This window comes from Plectropomus leopardus, chromosome 8 (assembly GCF_008729295.1).
Source record: "Plectropomus leopardus isolate mb chromosome 8, YSFRI_Pleo_2.0, whole genome shotgun sequence".
Taxonomy (NCBI): Eukaryota; Metazoa; Chordata; class Actinopteri; order Perciformes; family Serranidae; genus Plectropomus; species Plectropomus leopardus.
In genome coordinates, this window is record NC_056470.1 from 27,145,771 (window position 1) to 27,165,755 (window position 19,985).

General features: G+C 39.6%; 1 protein-coding gene across 5 annotated transcripts in view; it reads right to left on the bottom strand.

The window, feature by feature from the left end:
• The window catches only part of LOC121946700 (synaptotagmin-2-like), a 79,545-nt gene that overhangs the window by 59,402 nt on the left and 158 nt on the right, over positions 1 to 19,985 (bottom strand). For 4 of the 5 annotated variants that reach the window (XM_042491389.1, XM_042491392.1, XM_042491394.1 and 1 more), the window contains exon 2: positions 19,834 to 19,897. The gene's annotated coding sequence lies outside the window, so the exon portion shown is untranslated. Of the gene's footprint in view, positions 1 to 16,420; positions 16,470 to 19,833; positions 19,898 to 19,985 lie in introns of those variants that run through there. The other variant, XM_042491390.1, reaches the window with a different exon arrangement.

Consider the following 19,985-nt stretch of genomic DNA (forward strand, 5'->3'; position numbering starts at 1 on the left):
CCCTTAATTATGCATAACTTGAAGCCTTCATAAAATGTAAAAGGGTGAGTTGTGCAAAAAAATATCCTCTGCACAGTTGTCATGAAGGGAGAAATTAGCTTTAAAGACCAAACCATTTTTTGTACCAGGCTGTAAAGTGAAGCTGGGCATTTTAACACGGGGGGGTCTCTACAGAGACTGACTTGCTTTTGGAGCCAGCCTCAAGTGGCTATTTAATGAAGTGCAGGTTTTGGCACTTCCGTGCTGGCTTCAGAGGTTGCCGCTTGGTTACACCAGGCAGTGTGTGGTTATCATGATGTGGGTGTTTTATGAATATTCTGCCTACCCCATTAAACTGTCAACCGTTCCCTTTTAAAGAAGTTAAATCTTGTATTTGTCCATCGTTTTTATTACCAATAAACAATCCCAGGTTTACAGAGCGCCGTAGGATTTGGACATTGCATTAAAGCAGCTTTCCCCATAAACGGAACCATAATTTCTACCTCTCACTGCATCCCAGCAGATGCAAGTTAATGCCCCAACAATTAAAAACCAGAAAGCCTTGAAGAAACACACAACAAGCCAAATCTTTCCACTCAATTGACAATATGTGAAATCCTACACGACCAACTGACAGGATTCTATCAATTATTCAGGAGGAGAAAGGCTCACAAAAAAGTACTGCACCCCCGGCTATGCAGCAGTAAATCACTGTATAGCACACCATCTGCTGCTTGTCAGAGCCAACGGTTGCTGTGTGCTCAGGAGTGCTGAACAACATTGATCCTTAAGTCTGGGGTTGATTTCCATTGTGAGTCACAGATCATGAGGTAAAATTAAGTCTGGGTCAAAATGTGGAAAGCATGCATTATATCAAAATATCTATACGTTTTTAAAACCACAGGTAAGAGAGTAATTTCACAATGTGCACAAAGTGAGCAGTGTGATATTTCTGTATCCATTTTGTATGATTCACCCAGGCTAAAGGATGTTACTGTAAAAAGAGCATTAAAAAAAAAAATCTCATTAAATATTGAGCGTCCACATGATGGGATGTAAGGATGATTCTCCCTCTCGTCTTTGGGTCCTTCACCCTCGTTGGTGTTTCAAAGCGTAACCTCCTCCAGAGACAAAATGTCCCGTATTCAGACTTCAATAATGCAACGCCTTCGTTCTCAGGGCCAAGGGCAGGCTCGCCTGACATCTGACTAATCGCTGACAAAGCCATGGGTTCAGTAAGTTACTGCACACTGGCTATTTTTGGGGAAATAAACAACAGAATTCCCCACAATATGCATCAGTTAAAAAATCTGACAACCGTTTTATAACAGCAGAAGTAAATATATTTTAGATTAAACTGAACATTTCTCATTTGTTTTTCTGGGTTCTTGTTTTTGTGACAGTTTTGACTAATTAACAGCCTTCATAGCACATTTAGTAAAATTAGCATTTGTTATCTGTCAAATGAGTAATAGCATTGTCCAATCATCCATTCACTGAGTGTTTGAAAATATGCAATAGTCAGAACAGCAGTCAGGAAACTGCTTTATGTCCCAAACTGCAGATATGTCAGGAGAACAAAGTCACAGCGGGTCCTCATTATGTTGTTGATTATCAGTTATTCTGCACGTCAAGCTCAATATTGTGTCCTGTCAGTCACCTAGTCAAAGAATGACCCGTCTAATTATTTGCTGTGTTTACATTTCCTGATGTCTCTGTGTGAGACACTTTGACTCAATGTCACCCGTTCTCTCTCTTTGCAGTCTCTCTGCTTTGAAATGTGAAATGAAGCAAAAATGCCCTAATGAGCGTCAAAAGTGTAACGAACACAACTTTAAACAGTTAAACTTGTTTCAAATGGGTAACATATATACAGAACACTGTTTTTTATTATTCCACTCTAATTCAGGTACATTACTCTCCTTTAGTACAATCAGCTTAGAGTCTTCAATGTTTTTCAGGCCAAGGACCCCTACTGCACATACGGTGTAAAACTGAGTTACACTTGAGATAATTTAGTGAATATGTTTTTGGTCTTCTCCTATTTGTGCTTGCCTGTGGCTTTTTTTATGTGAAAAATCATCTTAGTAATAATATATTGGATTCATATCAATACATATTTTAAAGCATGTTTGAATTTTATAATTCAAATTCAAAACCCCCTGGAGTAACTCTAAGGGCTCCCTGTCAAAATTTCTTGGAGAGAAGGCAATAAGCAATTTTATAAGACGTGGCCCAAATAATAACAAAAAAATAGTAAAAAAAAGTCTTTAGGGTGAAAAATAATATTAAAATGAATTAGAAATAAATTATAAAAATCAGACTACTAATAAATATATTTTTTCATTATATTTTCCTTTTTTGGAAAATTTTCTAATACCACTCCCACAGTTTTTTTTAACTAATTTTGTAGTATTTTTTGTCATTAGTAAGTAATTGAAATTTGTGGGATTTTTTTTGCCAGGTGGATCATTGCTTTCCCTTCCATGTTTTAGTTCAGAGAAATCAAACCAATTTGCTCAGGTTTCAAAGAGTTAATCTTTACTTTTTTCAGATGGTCAAACAAATAGAAGAAATGTAAAATTAGAAGCCATTTAAAAGCACTGCCCCTTTAATAGACTCCTGAGCCTCCAAACAGCAGCACATGATGATTAGCTGCACCAAATTTCGAACACTGCATCATTACCACCAGCACCCCTGGCTGTGGCAGGGTTTAATGTCATCCAATATCGTCATTAAATAAATACTGACATATCTGTGAAGGATTCTAGCCTCACGCAGTTGGAGGAGAAATAATCCCGGCCAGTAAATGCTCTGTTTCATAACTGCTGCTGGATTTGTGGGTGGTGCTGCCCAGGTCTGAAGGGAAAAAACAGCCATTTTAAAAAGCTCAATTAAAAGGGATTTTTGGTGAAAATAAATAAATAAATAAATAAATAAATAAAAACCCAAACAAACAAACATAAAAAGTCACATTGAACTGCAGTCTGAATTTGTCATTTTGTAGAAATTATGCAAACTCTATGCAATGCAAATGTTTCATAAAGCAGGGGCTCAATTTGCATAGACTAAAAGCTCTAACATTATGTCTAGAAAAACCTAAGCTGGCAGCACAAGCCGTTTAAAATGTGCACCAACACATAATGCACAGTTGGTTTAACTTCTATTGCAGCTTAACTTTCCAATTTGGATTCATTTCTTCGTTTTATAATATGAAAATGGTGAGGCTGCAAAAATGAAAAGAACGTTTGTAGAGAGATTCTTAAACTTTTTCAGCCGCATGCCAGGAACTAGATAAGGAGAAAATGTCAATTTCAATGTATTTATAAATGACTCTGTAATGGCACTACGCAATTGCACTGTGCTTTTAGAGTCAGAGGAGCACAATCAGCCAGTTCCCATAGGTCCATTCATTTCTCACAGAGCAGAGGCACCGGGGAAACCCGGCCAACACGGTGTTGGACAACAAGCTTGCCAGTTGAGATAGAGCCAAGCTGACAAGTCGTCCCCTTTCGCAAACAACAGTCAGATTTCCACTGTTCCTTGTTTTCCAACCTATTTCATTTAATTTTATAAATAATAGCTCTGTCTGGAAAAGTGCACAACAGGGGAGAAGTTATTTACAGCAAGTTCAAAGAGTTGCATTCTACATCTTTAATGTAAACGTAGTGTGAATGTGAAAGTAGTAAATGATGCAGTTACATCAGTTGAGGAAGTTCATGGTAAGCTTCAATTTTTCCCTTTAATTTATTAAAACTGATACGTCTGATGGAAGGCCGATGATGCTGGTTAGCATGCTAGGATTTGAATTTTGAATTGAATAACAAAATATAGTCATTTATTTAAGGGTCGTGTTGGTATGCTAGGAACCCGACGAACGTATGAAACACTTGATTTAATTGATCTATGTCACTTAGCATAGATTTTAGAGAAGAAAGTAAAACTTTTCTGTCTTGTCCAATTCCAAAACAAAGTGCACTGATCATAGCACTTGGTTGCATCACACAATCAAACTCCTCTGAAGGGTAAAAACTTCACAGTGCAGATCCATATTGCAAACTGATGCGTGCAGAGTGATCAAAGGGAAGGACAAATCAATAGAGAAAATGAAGCTGGATGTTAGAAGGATATCAATATACCAAGGGCACATTTCGATACAAAACTTTTCAAGAAGCCTTTAAGTAAATGTAATGAGGATAGTTCATCAGTCTCTCTATCAATATACATGTTAACCAGACAGGTGCAGCAGTATAACTACCAGTGACAGATTCATCAGATTTCAGAGGTAAATATTGTACTTTTCACTCCACTTCATTTATTAGATGGCTTTAGCAACTTTTCAGGTTACAATTTCACACAAAATACAGTGATAAGACTCAGAATTAAATTAGCTAAAATATAAAAAGGAATGAAAATGAACTCCATCTCAACCAGCAACATAAACATATGTGAAATTCAGAGCCTTGGGATTGACTCTCCACGCACTTTTCAACATGAATGTGTCTGTGCTGGCGGTTAGCGACTTAAGGTGCTTACTCAATAAACAGCCCTAACAACTGCAACAGAGCTAACTGTATTAACCAGGGGGGAAACCAGAGGGTGGGCGCTACGCTTCTGCAACCATGACATCCGGATATCAGCAGTAACCACCGTATAAAGGCAGTGCAAGGTGTTGGCGATTAGTGCATGCACCAACGTGCGTGTGCAGCTCGACCGTCGACCACAACAACAAAGAAGCTCTTATTACAACACACGCAGAGGTAAATTCATTCTCCACTATATCCTTACATATCCATACTGGTTTGCTCCTTTATTAATGCCCTGCATGGCACATGCAGCTTCTTTAACAATGCAATATTTTATAACTTATTCCCCACAGGGTCATTATTCCACAGATTCTGCACATACTTTAAGTACATTTTTGTGATGAGACTTCAGTACTTTTACATAAGTAGGATTTTGAAAGAAGGAATTTAATTTGTTTTTAATGAAGTATTTTTATTATGTTCTATAGGTCATTTTATCTACGTAAATGACCCGAATACTTATTCCACTACTTATAACAACTATCAACATCATATATATATATTCAAAATAAGATAGAAGCTAGTCAATTGACAATAAGAATCAGCTCCCTACACTCTGTGGTCCTTGCCAATACTCCATGACACATTGTGTAACACACTCAAAGGTCAGCAATATCCTCCAGATCCCAACACACTAAAAGCAGTACCCCAGCTAATGGGGTTGAGCCAATACTCGGATGAAAAGAGTATGGTATGTAAAATGTATTTTTGATATGTATCATCCAAGTAAAATGTGTCAATATCCAAACTTGTGACGAAGGAAAAACCATATTAAGGTTGCAAAACAGTTCTCTTATGCTTGTGCTAAAAAAAATGATCTAAAGCTCAAATTTGAGAACATTTTGTAAATAGTTTTCTAATAAATAATAAATATAGCAACTTCTCAACAACCCCTATCAATTTCAGGCTGAAAATAACAACAGCTGGTTAGGTCACATCCATTTTCAACTCAAGCCGCACACAGTTCTGGTTAGGGTAAAACTCAGCAAACCGTAAGCACAAATATGACTAAAGAGAATTTTGTGACTTGAACAGATACAGGTAAAGGTTTCCTCAGTCATCCCTACTAACTAACCAGTACTGAGACATTATCCCTCACTGGTTTCCCACCAACCAACGTAACCAGCTGTGTTTGTTGGAGCGTGTGACCAAGCAGAAGCTGTGCACAGGTCTCTACACTGAAAGGTGAGTGTTCTGCCCCTGCACCACCCCTTCATTTCTTAAGGCAGAGCAACTAATTGAATTACTGCCCACTGTATCAAGGACAATTTCATAAGAAAGTCTGAGAGAGTGTAAAAAAAAACAACTCAATATCAAGCTCACTGTCACAGCCCCTTTGACGCATTTCAATGAGGGGGCACAAACCAGCCATGCCCTAGATAAACGGTACCCTGCACTGCATAGAAAAACTCTCTACAGCAGTCAGGTTTACATAACAGCAGACAATACACGGGGATGCACTTCGCTTCCAGAGCTCCATACGAAAACAAAATACAGGCTAAAATGCTCCCTGTCCATCAGTTTAAAAACCACAGAGGATTTTATCCTTGGGTTTAAAGATGACGCACAACAACACATTAGGAATCCTTTTGTAGAAGAGGCGTCATAGATTGGTGTATTTTAATTATCTGGTGGGGGCAATGATGTTGTAATTAATTTCTGAATTGTTGATTAGTTTCCAAATCCCAAAGGAGATCAGGTGAGATACAAAACCTGATTTGATATACTTAAAATAGGATGCACTAACTTTCTATTAGTTTGATGATCGGCACTGACGATGGTTTGTAAGTTTAGAATTAGCACATTTATTTAAGTGCGTGTTCTCTTCTTATAAATAGCATCATGTTCAGACTGCTCAGACTATGCTTTCTAACAGGATTTTTCCACCATAAAGATTTTTTTTGTGGATGTTTTTCCTTATCTGCTGTGAGGGTCTAAGGACAGAGGGATGTCATATGCTGTAAAGCCCTCTGAGGCAAACTGTGATATGTGATAATGGGTTTTATAAATAAAATTGACTTGACTTAAAGTCATTTAGTCCCTAATGTAAGACCAATTTAAGCACGAATTTCTATTTGGTAAAAATGTCTGTGTTGGGATGACATTTGTTATATACTGTAGCTTCTGATATAACATAAGTAAACACAACAGTTTCTGTATATTTGAAAGAGTATATAGTGGATAATGCTATGATCGTGTTTATATTATTTCTGTGTTAGAATGTAGGCATACGTTATTTATGACAGGTATGGCGCCATAAGGCCATTTAGTGTGCATGGCAAATAGAGATTGGTACAATTTTTTTGGATGATGACATGAAGTCTGGGTATGTTTGGACTGCTAATTTTTTGAGTGTGTTATACAGTGTAAAAAGCCTCTTTTACACTGCCTGTTCAAGACAAGAATATCACACTGTTCTGCTGCCTTACTGTTCTGTGCAAAAGTTACACTCCCAGTATGGGGGGACAGTGTTGTCTGTCTTTTGAGACGGCAAAGGAGGTAGTGACAGAGAAAATCAAGGTATATATAAAGGAACAGCTGGCAGAGCAGGATCATGAGCATGAGGAGTGTGATGTTTTGATGGCTTATGTGATCCACAGCGGTAGATTTAAAAAGCAGCTAATAGCAGTTATTGACTAACTCGAAGAAGATGAACAGTAGCTACAAATGTCCACAAATTGGATAAACAATAAGGTCATGCAGCTCCTTACCCTCCCAGCAGAGGACGAGATGAGCTGCCATATAACAGAGATGGTAAATGATTGGTATTGACATGTAATGCCATTGTCATTGTTTTGAGAGCAATGCCGACAAATATGTTACATGTCACACCAGAGAAAGACTAAGTGGCCGAGGAACTTGCATGTTAAAACAACCACTATACCCAGTGTTGGGCTGGCTAAAGAGTCAAGTATGACAAACCACTGCTTCGAAATGGCAGGAGAATCTGAGAGAGAGTCAGGCCTTAAACGAGATATAGAAAAAAATGATGGCGACCAGTGACAGCAGAAATTAAAGGCAAACACTGGACTGGCCATCTATTGATGAAGACTGACAAAGATTATTGACTGGCATAGAGGTTACATGCTCCTTGATTGACAGATTGTTAACCATATATCGTTTATCACTGTCAGAAAAGCTATAAACTATAAACAGCATTAGCTCTATTTAAAGGCGATGCAATGCATGAACCAAAATGCAAAGAATGCACTTTGCTGACTCACTAAAACAACATGGAGAGAGAAATTAGACTCTGCCATGTTCGTGATTCACCAGTGCCTCGAATTAGTGCACAATGCCCTCCAGCATGGACCACTGCAGCGACATTTTGGTATTTCCCCTCTTTTGTTTACCTATTTCTCCTCCTGAGCTGTCAGATATCATACAAGTGCTCTCATGCAAACTCTTGGCGATAAACACAGCCATGTTGCAATACAAAAAGCATTCTTATTTAACCAAAGGACACACAGTGGATCTGTGTATTATGAGGCTTGGTGTAATGATTCAGGAAAATGCTCCAGATGAGAATGAAGATTGCGAAAAATGCATCTGCGAACAGCTCTCCAGATAACAATGCTGTGAGTGGGTTTAAATAACTGGACAAAAGGATGGGAGCAATTATTTTGATCAATGAATGGCATGTCCTTCTTGCTATTCCGAACTATTACCAGCCTTATCATGGCAGGAAATAGATTTTGCAATCCTCCATCATGCTCTTGACGCCAGCCAATTTGCTGTCAAGTCAATAATCTCTTTGGGAGAGATCGAATCTGTAAGATTTGTCCAACTTGGCTGGTGCACAAAACAAAAACATTCAGACGTTACACTTCACTCTTTTTAAATCCACAAGAAGTTAGATTAGTAGACTTTGGTTTCTTTTTGGTGCTGACACTTCTTTGCAAGGCAGTCTGACTCGAAACGGGTTTGCTGAATACAAATTAAACCTTTATTCTGGGGATGGCAGCAGCACAAAGGCCTAAGGAGAGAATGAGTGAAGAGGATGGCTCAACACTCAGTGGAGCACCTTTAGCTTTACAAAAGCACCGTAAGTGACCTGCCATTCACACAACTTGAGGTGTTCATTCATGTAGCAAAACTGCTGTGGTACCACACTGAAGGTCAAACCTTTGTGATGAAGTCAGACTTGTTAGTACTGAGCAAAGTTGGGGGACTCAAGTCAGGTCATGTGACCAAATTTGAGGACCAAGCAGCAACCTCCGAGGCTGAAAAATGAAGCCAACGCTGAATTGCTAAAAACTGCAGTTCCTCTACTGACCAATGATTAAAATGTTAAAATGGCCAACTTGACAGCATAAATAAACATGTTTACAGCCTGGTGCCAAAAAAAGTTTTGGTCTCCATCGCTAATTTCCCTATTTCCAAAAACTGTACCAAGGGAGGGAGGGAGTTAACATTTTATCAAGCCTTATAGTTATACATAATTAAGGGCATGATTACTCTGAGTGACAGGTAAGTGCAGTTCATTTACAAAGTGCAGGCAGAGCCATAACTACTTCTGTGTGTATTTAATTAAAGTTATTTCTAATGATCTGGCCACCTAAAAAAGTCATGTTTAGCATTTGCTGTCCCCTAAGTTGTTGGATGTTCTGTTTTTCTAGTAAGTAAATTTTGTTTTAATGGTTTTAAGCCTGTTTTTTGCTAGAAAAAACTAGCATTATCGCAGTTTGCTGCTAACCAAGCTAGCAGCTATGGTCAGCTCCGACCTCTCATCCAAACATGGTCACTTCTGGCTCCAAAAATCCAGTACGGCGTTGGCCAAAATGTCAAACTCGAGGCTTCAAAATGGCAGTCGACAAACCAATGGGTGATGATGTTACTGTGGCTACATCCATCGTCTATACAGTCTGCTCTCAAGATTTGACCTAGACAATAGATAGATGAGTCAAAAGGACATTTTATAAATGAAATATGTCAATTTTTCCATATACTAATAAGTACCCTCTATTTTTGATGCATGATTGAGTGAGTTCTAGTGCAACATGCACAAACCTGAAAATTTACTAGGACGCAGCAACACAAAAGGAAAGGACATAATAAATATAACATAACACAAGCAGTAGCGGCATGCCATCAACTTCATTCAACACTACAAAAGAAACAGAGAAAGGCATGTAAATGTGTCTGTTTTAACAACTGCGGGCTGATGAAATATTGGCTAGAAAGTTAAAATTTCACTAGATCATCAGTGTCATAGGCCAATGACGTCACTCATCTTACTTGACTTAAATTCACTTGTTCACTAGACTTACTTAATTCTCACCACAGTAACTTGAGACTTGAAGATTAAGACTTGCTTGTGACTTGCACATGTATGACTTGGGCTACTCCCACCTCTGGTACTGAGTCATTGTTCATCCATTCAGCATTCAAAATAAAACTGTGTTGATAAAAACTGCATTTGTAACACAGAGATGAACCTTAAATTATATGTCAAAGCAACAAACACTAAAATATGCTCTACAACGACTACCATGCATATTTAAATGTATCCAGACCTGTCAGCACGACAAAATTCAGCATTTCATGAATAAAATATGTTTTTTTCTTTTCACTTTGATTATTTTATTCTTTGTTATCTCTCAGTCCTACCACAGGTAACACTGCTGCTAGAACTCAGAGGGATTTATTTTCAATCTGTATGTTGCGTCCTTCGCCTGCACAGTGGCCTCAAAAAACTCAAAGAGAAAAGAAGCAGCCTTCATGCAGAGCACCTACTCACACAGCTCAAGTATTCTCCTTCCTCCTCCCTTTCCATTCTCTGTCTCTCTCTCTGGCCGTTATTACACAGCACAGTGTTCTCCTCTAATGAAAAACATAAATCCTTGTATACCTCTGATTTATAAACAAACAGAAAAAGGCACAGATCACAGAAGCTCGCAGGTTGCACAGAAAAATTAAATTATAAAATTCCTCACAACTGCAGCCTGCAGTTTAAACTAATTTAAGATTTTTATAGTATGACACAAACTCAGAGCAATTTCAAAGCATGACTTTACTTTAAAGCTGAAAAACTTTTTTTTCTCAAGGTTTCTGTTGATGTTTGCACCGCTCCAAGCGTTCTGAATGTCAGATGGGCAGATTCTCACTTGCTAAGAAATGGCAACTCAGCTCTCCCACTGCAAAACCCCGTGGGACTTGAGAGAGAAAGAAAACCAAAAATGCCTCCTCATTTCTAAGATTTCAGAGGACAGAAAAAATATATTTAATGAGGCCCTGTGTTGTTTCTCCACGCAGGAAAAAAACCTTTAGATTCTGCTGCCAGATGCCTTTTGGGATATGCTTGGAAGAAAAATATAAAGGAAAATACATACAAAGCCCTTGAACTACATTTTAAACACATAACACCCTGAGGGCATATTTCTCAAGACAGCTGTTGGCAGGCTATCATAAAGTTCACTGTCGTTATTTAGACAGATTAAATCACTCCTCCTAAACAAGCTTGATATTGCTGCTACAGGATGCACCTTGCACCTTAGTGGGACTTCTATCTTCAAGGTTCAATTGTATCCGTCTCTACCTGCACCTGATAATGTTGAGGTTGTAATTTAAGTGTGATTTTGTGGCTCTTGGGGGACTGGAATGAAACTGCCGTCATTACCGGCTTTCTCACTGTGTGTAGAGAGAGAGGCTTGGAGCCGACACAGGGTGCATTTCAAATGCCTCTGTGCAATCCCTCAGCCCTTCTGACAAGGACGGATCCCCGCAGTAGCTTTTGGCAGACACTTCTCTTCAAAGACAGGAGCTGTTTTGAGTTAAGATTAAGCAGGAAATAAAATACAATGCAACATATGGATAACACTGAGAAACATGAGCATGCATAGCTTTACTGTGAGGACATGAAAGCTGGGCATGTTGCAGCAAAATAGATGTCAAGAACTCGCTGCAGCTACAGTGATGATGAGGTTATGTGGCAGGGGTGCGAGCGGTGCAGCGTGATATAGATGTGATCACCAGCCGAGGCAATAACACCCTGGAGACAGAGGAGCTAAATGGGTTCCTGAGGTTTGACAGCACCAAAGACCAACACGTTCCTACATATTAAAGCCTGGATGCATTCAATACATGCCTCCATAAACATTTATTCACATTTAAGTAGATCCCTGCATGCCGAAACATTCAGTATATGCACTGGGGGTCCAGAGTTAACCACATTCATATATTTGTGGTGGCCCTTGACTAGGATAACATCTACTACCATGCCTTGCTTTTATATTTTTGGTACTAGACTGTTTATGATAAGCACTATTGGAATGTGTATACTGGGTTATTCTTTTTACCACATTCTCACCCCCAAACTCCCCGAAGTCAGCTACTGTCACACATACAGATTCTAATTCTTTGGGACACACTGGAGTGAGTATCACCAGAGGCCCCAAGATATTATATTAAAATGATACTTCATTCAAGATACAATTTTATTGCAATTTTAAACATTTTGCTATAAGCTAATTATTGCAATAACATATATTATATATTATGTAATTACTTTTTCAACTGCAATTATATCCGAAAGTAAGCTACCAAAAGTTTAATTTCTATTTGCAATATTAAAAAATTGTATGATAAAAAATAATCTATACTTGGTGCCCTTGTATTGATACAATATTGCCACGCAAAATATTGTGATAAAGCGGCAACATCTGAAACAGAAAAATGAAGCCAATGTGAAGGTGCCAAAAACTGCAGTTCCTCTAATGGCCACTGGATGCTGGCTCCAAAATTTCCATAGACCCCAATGTTATAATGCTCAACTTAACAGCAGAAATAAACACATTTACAGCCTGGTACAAAAAACAGTTTCGTCCTATATGCTTATTTCAACATTCCTGACAACTGTAGGTAGGGTGAATTTCTTTATAACTTACCCATGGCCCAAAGTTAAGCATATTTAAGTGAGGGGCTGCTAAATTAACATGCTGTCTGCTGATAGTGTCCTTGAGTTCTCAGTCAGATCCACCCCTTGCTCTGCCAGCTCCAACTTATCATTGAAATATGATCACTTCTGGCTCAAAAAGACACAGGATGGTAACAGCTGAAATGCTGAACTCAAAGCTCCAAAACAACCACAAACCAATTAAAGGAGCCACGTCCATTATTTATACAGTCTATGATCACAATACTATGCTGTATTGACTTTTCCACCACTCTTATATGATGCAGAAAAGGCATGAAAAAGGCATGAATTAGTGCACAAAAAAATCACCAGAATGCAGGAAACATTTGATGCTCAAAGTTTTCTGGCAGTGGACCCCAAACCCCCAATTTCATATGTGTGCCACCCAATGCTGAAACAAATCTCACACCCTAGTATGAGCAGAAATAATGCCTGAACAGGCAGATGCTTCCTATGCAGAGAAACTGTGCTTAAAAATAAAACTGAGGAGAGAATAATAGAGATTGTCTCAGAACACAAAGCGCCTAAAAACAGCAGGTCTCCTCCTGTTAGAATGTGTGCCCTTTCATAAGCAGTCAGCACAATCGCACCAACACTGAACAACAACCTAGAATCTGTAAAGGAGATGACTAAAAATATAACACCATCATCCCACAAAATAAAAGCCACTCCTCCTCCTCCTCCTCCTTCCTTATGGTCCAATTCAGACAGACCAGATGAGAGTTACACCAGATGTGTCATATAGGAAGCTGTTTTGCTACAAATTGGATGATTAACAGAGCCGTGCAGCCAGCATTGAGGCATTTGGCTGCGGTGCACAGCTCAGTGGAGAGTGATTGGCTTTGAGGGCCGAGGGAGCAGATGGGACGGGGACACAGAGCTGGACTGAGAGTGTGCCTCCTTGATTTTGCATCAAAATATCACTTCTATAGTCAAGAGTGATTCAACAGCACACGCAGAATAGCTCTGTTTATAGCAGTGTTGCAGCGGCTTGTTCTTCATGGCAAGTTATCCCCGCCTTTCGCTCCACCCCCTTAACATTAATTATGCAGCTCAATGCAGCACTCCGAATCCCCACTGCAGCTCACCCACACTACAATACTCTGCTGCTCTCTCCCACTCTCTCTGTCTCTGTCACACTCACAAACCAGAGTGTTTCTCGCTTTTTCCCTTCATGACTACATTCTCAACTATCCACAGTTAAAGGCAGCATATTCCTCCGTGCGTCACCTTTTGAATAGTTGCAAGGACGAAGGCATGACTAGCTACTCTTTCTTTCTTCAATAGAGTTTTCAAGGTTATATGGCCTCACACTTTCATTCCAAAGGAAAAAAAATCTTACACATGTAAAACATGGTAGAAATCTGTTTCACTGCTTTCAATCAAATGCACAATATATGCTACATGTTTTCCAAACATTCATTCACAGCATCTGATACATTTGATGTGAATGAATACAATAATTACAAGTTGGATTACTATCTTTGGTAGCAGAGTGACTCACTACCAGCACTTTTTTTTGCCTTATCATTTTCAAAGCCTGCTGCTGATTTTTGTGCAAATCAGAAGCAAACACAGTCTGATGTGCCGAGGTAAACACACTTAACAGCTCAAACACCTGTCTGGCAAGGTGTAATTGACTCAACTACTCCTGAACACAGCGAGAGACACAATCAGACCTTGTCACAGGAAGCAGAGAGAGAGTCCAAACTACGCAATCGGCTACATCAGCAAAGTAGAGGGGAGGACATACAGAGAGGGAAACTCTCACGCTTCAGCCGTCCCCCCCCCGGGCAGGCAGTGGGACGGAAACGAAGCAACTGTTTATGGAAGCAGAAACAGGCTTCTCTTTCGTTTCCTAGAGCTTTCACATGATTAAGATTCGTTTCACATCTGCATGCATGCGTTTGTATGCTTTGCGTGTCTGTGTATGTGTGTGAGAGTATAGCCTTCCCGGCCAGAAGCTGTATAATTAATCCAGCTAGAGTGTGAGGCTACCCTGTGAGTCACTGATGCATGCTGTGCATTGCCTGGCTTTAGACTGAATTAATGGTGTTTTTTTTTTTCTTTAAAGGTTCAGTGTGTAGAGTTTAGGGACATCTATTGGCAGAAATGGTATATATTATTCATAACTATGTTTTCAATCACCTGAAAGTTAGACTTTTTTTGTTTGATCTATCTTTGTCTTTGACTTATCTTTGAGTTTGCCATGTTGTTCTTCAGTAGCCCAGAATGGACAAACTACTGACTCTTGAGAAGGCCATTCGCATTTTCACATCAGCCACGGTAGTTCTGCTACACTCTTAGCATAAGGGAGAACGACTGTGATCGATGTCACTAAATTCCTAAACACTGGACCTTTCAAGGATCAGTTCAACCACCAATATTTATTTATACTCTTTTTAAATATGTAAATTATCTTACCAGTCTTATTCTGTTTTATAATGGTCTGCATATAATAATGCTTTGTAATTTCTACTACCATTTTTTGTTGTTATTGTGCCTATTTAAATTAATCCATTTCGTGTGCCATTCATTTTAATTTACTGATCAACTGCAGTTATCTACGAATGAGATATATGGATCAACTCAATTTGATTTGACTTGATTATCTGTCGTGCTATTTATCAATCTAGATTGTTTTGGTTTATTAGCCATAGAGATGTCTGCCTTCTCTCCAATATTATGGAACTAGACAGCACTCGGCTTGTGGTGCTCAAGGTGCCAAAAAATTCAATATACAAACTCAATAGATATCTCTTAACAGAAATCATGACCTGGTTAAGATAATCCATATACTTTGTTGTGAGCAGTTTCATGTAGGAACAATTTTCTTTTTACCAAACTATATTAGCTCACCTACCACAGCAGAGGTAGCTAAAGTTACTGGCGCCCATTAATGTCTACAGTCCAAGCCTCTCGTCCAGTGACTGTATATAAAGATGGACAACGTTACTCTGTTTCCTCCCATTGTAGAAAAATGAAGCCAAAATATCCCCGATTTTGCCGCTGCCATCTTGCACTGGTGACACCATTTGGAGCCAGATTCTGCTAAAAAAAAAGCAATATCAGCTAAATTGAGTTACCACTGTCCGACCAATCACAAGCAGCATCAGTGATCACAGACACTCGATTTGCGCACTGTCAATCATGTCCTCATATCCCCTTTTCAGAGCATCAAATGATAATTAAAACTAAACTTATCAGATAAACATACTCTTGAATATACATCAGTGAAATAAGAACAGGCATAAATAACAGAAACCATCTTTGGGGTAACATTTAGTTGATATGTAGTTTGATCTTTTAATTTGGCTCATTTCTCACTGGCTTACATGGGGGGGCGATGGGCGATTGAGTGTTTTGGCTTCACTTTTGGGGAGCTCTCATGTCATCCATTTTTATTGTAAAGTCTATGCTCTCATCCATGAGTAAATGCACACTTCATTCTGCGCAATGGTACTGTTCGCAGGTGTAGTTTGGTAGAACGAAAATGAGGCAGACATCTTTACGGGTGATACCTCCAAAACACGGCAACTCACACCAAAACAGTACAGACTGATAAATAGCATGACAGGTAAGAGGAACAAAATCTATTTTTGATTTTGGGGTGAACTGTCCCTTTAAGGTAAGATCCCATATCAGATGAAGGTCTTAGCAGTTTTTCATGGGATCATTATTTGTTATTCACCACACAGGATACCAACAAAATGTCAAACGACAAACACACAAACGGCAGCTATTTAAAGGTACATGTTGTTTGTCTTTCTATTGTTGCCATTTCAATAAGTTCAACAAAATGTCTGTGTGTGTTTGCAAAGATGCTACCTCTGAAACCAAAGCAAACAGTGAGGCAGATGTTCCTAATGAGGAAAACATGGCCAGGGAAGGCGGGATCATTCAGCTGGTATCGGGTGAAGTGAATGTGTTATACGCTTACATAATCCAGGGGGAAGCGTGAATTGACTACTCCCTCTCTCTACATGACAATGCGCTGCCAGGCACAGGTCGGCCGTTTTCTCGTGAACACCGTGTCTTCCATCACTCCTCCAAAAAAAAAAAAAAAAAATCAGTGCATCTTTAGATGTCCAGAATGCACAACGGCGGGTCAAAAGCTCTTTGTGAGGTTGCTGTTCATCAGCAGGCAGCCTTCTGCGCCGTGCAGCTCTGCTGCTGCAGGGGTCTTTTCAGTGCATGGAACCGGATGGTGAGCAGAGAACACAGCGGGGGCTGGGCACTGCAATGTACTGCAGTGCTCGTAGCTCTGCTATGCACACCCACTCTCTTCCATTCTTGCTCTGCCTCTGACAATCTCTCAATCTCTCGCTCTATCTCTCGCCCTCTCTCGCCCATACTTGTATCGTTTATCTTATATTCCTCTCCTCACTTTCTTCTCATTGCTTTTGTCCTTTTCGTGCAGATTTTTCTCTACACTCTTACAGCTGTCTCTAATCTTTGTGTGCCACACTGTGTTTTATATTCTTTATTCAAACAGCTGTGCCCTCTGTCACTCACATACACACTTAGAAACACATTCTTACATAAATACATCCTGTAACCTTTCCCTGGAGAATGATAAAGTGCCCTTTTCCTGGTTATGGAGAATGCATACACACACACTATCCTTCTGACACTTCATTGTATTTATCACAGTGTCATTCTTATATCACTATAAGAGATACTGCTAACCTTAAACATCCATTTCACCTAAACAACAAAGGTGTGACACTACTTCTGCTTGTTTGGGGAGTTTTTACAGTACCTCTTGTCATCAATAATATGGAGAGTTTGGGGATTGTTTCTAACTGTAGTAAGCCACAGTGACAGCCGTTGTTTCTCCGCTATGTTGCCTACATCATCATTTACAGGGGCACACTAAACGCCCATGTTGCACAGTCTGGGACAGAGGGTGTCATACACGCAGGATGAGCAATGACGAGCCCAACAGCTGCTCCATTCCTCCAAAAAAAAGCGCACAAATCTTCGAAAGAGTTCCAGTATATCATTTAAATACATATATAAGAATAGACAACAGAAAAACAGTGATCCCGCTGGAAATCATCACCCGGCATAAAGTAAATTCTTACACATGGCCAGAATTGTATTTGTTGTGAAAAATTCAAAAAGCTGCTTAATCACAGGACACGGGTCTGTGTGTTCAAATCAGCCATTCTTTCTAATTATAAGTGGTTAAATCTCCTCCATCTCTGACACTCACTTCTCTCTTAAAGAGCGACACTGGCTAATTCTTGGGAACAGTGAGGGGTCTCATTTCCGTTTGCCATTAAAGAGCTGAAGTTTCTAATCATTGCCATCCGAATGAGTTTCTCAGTATGCTGGCTGCGTCCTGCAGAGACACTTTCCCAGTCGCTCTCAAGCATGATATGAAACAAAGCTTCGTGTGACAGCAGGTGTCGAACTGTGCGGGCCACAGCCATTTCATGCTTTACATTCTATTGTCGACGATTCTGCTGTCTTTCAAGAAGACAGCAGAATTGAGTTTACAACAAAAATAATGTTTAATTTCTAATCTAATCATTTGATTTTGAGTTTTTACACAAAGAGATCCCATGCCATAAGCAGATGTCAAACCTGAATGATTTTGTTGCTGCAGTCAATTTCATCCCACACTTTGATGTGTCACTCTGAGCTTTGCAGTGAAAAGGAAGGTAGAACAAAACCCACAGCACTGACATTCCCACCTGGAACATACAGTGATAATATAGGTAGACAAGGACAGGAAGGACGAGTTTTTTTGGGTTTTTTTTACAAAGGAAACAGCTAGGACCGGGGTTTTCAGCACCTCTGTGAAAATATACTTCTCTTTAAGACTGTGTTCTAGAAATGGGGAGCTGCATGAATAATGAAAAGTGTTTTCACCTGGAAAAGCAAAAAAACAGATGTGCACAGCTGACTGCAACACAAAATAGAGACTTGGAAATGTGCACAGCCACACAATTTATCAGGTCATCTAATAGAAGAATTAGCTTTGCCTTTAACATTCATCCAACCTTCATTACTAAACACTGCTTTGCTTCAAACAATTTGAGGGAAGCACTTAACAGAGGTCTTGGCTCTGCGCTCTGTCCATGGTGCTGAAATGAGTTACATTTCCTCCCCAGCTCTCTCCTTATCCCCGCATATAACTCAGTGCTGAATAATTTAAACATCATTTAAAACCAGTGGCTGGGATCAATGAGTCCGGTCAGGTTCACGACTGTCTTGCGCTTCTATCAACTGTCTGAGGATGAAAGGTTTTACTTCTGAGTGAAAACATCAGTACATACTGTTCTCTTCATCCTGTCTGACGACGCTTTGCAGCGTGCCCACACAAAACACACTAAGTCCATCCATTATTGCCTCCCATGCTGCAGCAGGCCAGTGCTCACTGACATTTCCTACAGAGAAAACACACACTGCCCACTGCTGGACGGTATCATATCTTCATTCACAAATGATGAAGGTCAGACTTCCAAAAAAAAAGACAGTGGGATGTAATAAATTAACAGCGAACGTGCTTAAAAAAAAGCTGATAATGAATGCATGCTGACAAAAACAAATGTGTTGTTAGTATGAATCATCTTTCGCTGTAAACAAACAAAGCTTCACTTTGTTGTTTGAGCTCATTTTACAACAATAATTAGACATATCTTTAGTGTATAAACACGCCATTGAAGGTACACAGACACTAATTTTTCCGCTTATTTGGTACACTGTGGTCACAAAGCCCAGCTCACCCAATCAGAGAGCTCACTTTTGCTGCAGGCTCAGACTGAAGGAAGTCCCAGAACACCGGATAAACAAAACAAAAACTCATCACCAGGCTATCAGAGCCAATTCAATCTGTTATCTAAGCAACCCAAAATGATACCCAGAATACATAATGAGAGCATGCACTACAAAACGTGCTGCAGCAGCCTCACTGGCACACTGAGATTATCAGTGTATAAGGGGCAAAACTTTACTCATCCCATCCATGGAGGACAATATGGTGGGGGTTGTTTTAGAAAGATTGTAGTTAGTTGAATCACACTGGCTGGATGCTGAGGCAGCTCTGCTCAGGGATGTAATGGGATACTGCAGCACTAGAGAACCGTGTGCACAGAAACTTGCCTTGAAGCATCAGGGAGTCCCGCACTAACCTTCCCCCTCCCTCTCTCTCTTCCTCTGTCTCCCCCTCTGCTGCTCTGTCAAGTCTTTATAATGCAAAACAAAACATTAAAGTATTATGTATATATTTGAATGTAATTACATATGAAAGAGGGCACATAAGCCACTGACAAAATAGACAAAAACAACTTCAGAAGTAAAAAAAACCCAGCATGCCTGTAGTAGCAGAACATAGCTGCTTACCTTTTGTGCAGGGTGCTCTCCTCTGGACGCTGAGCTCTTCCCCTTCTCCACAGGCTCCGAGACACTTTGAGATAGAGAGAGAAATAATCAATCTTCTCTTACTTTCTCTTATTTCCCAGTTTCAGAATGAACAAGTCTAACACAGCCCTCTA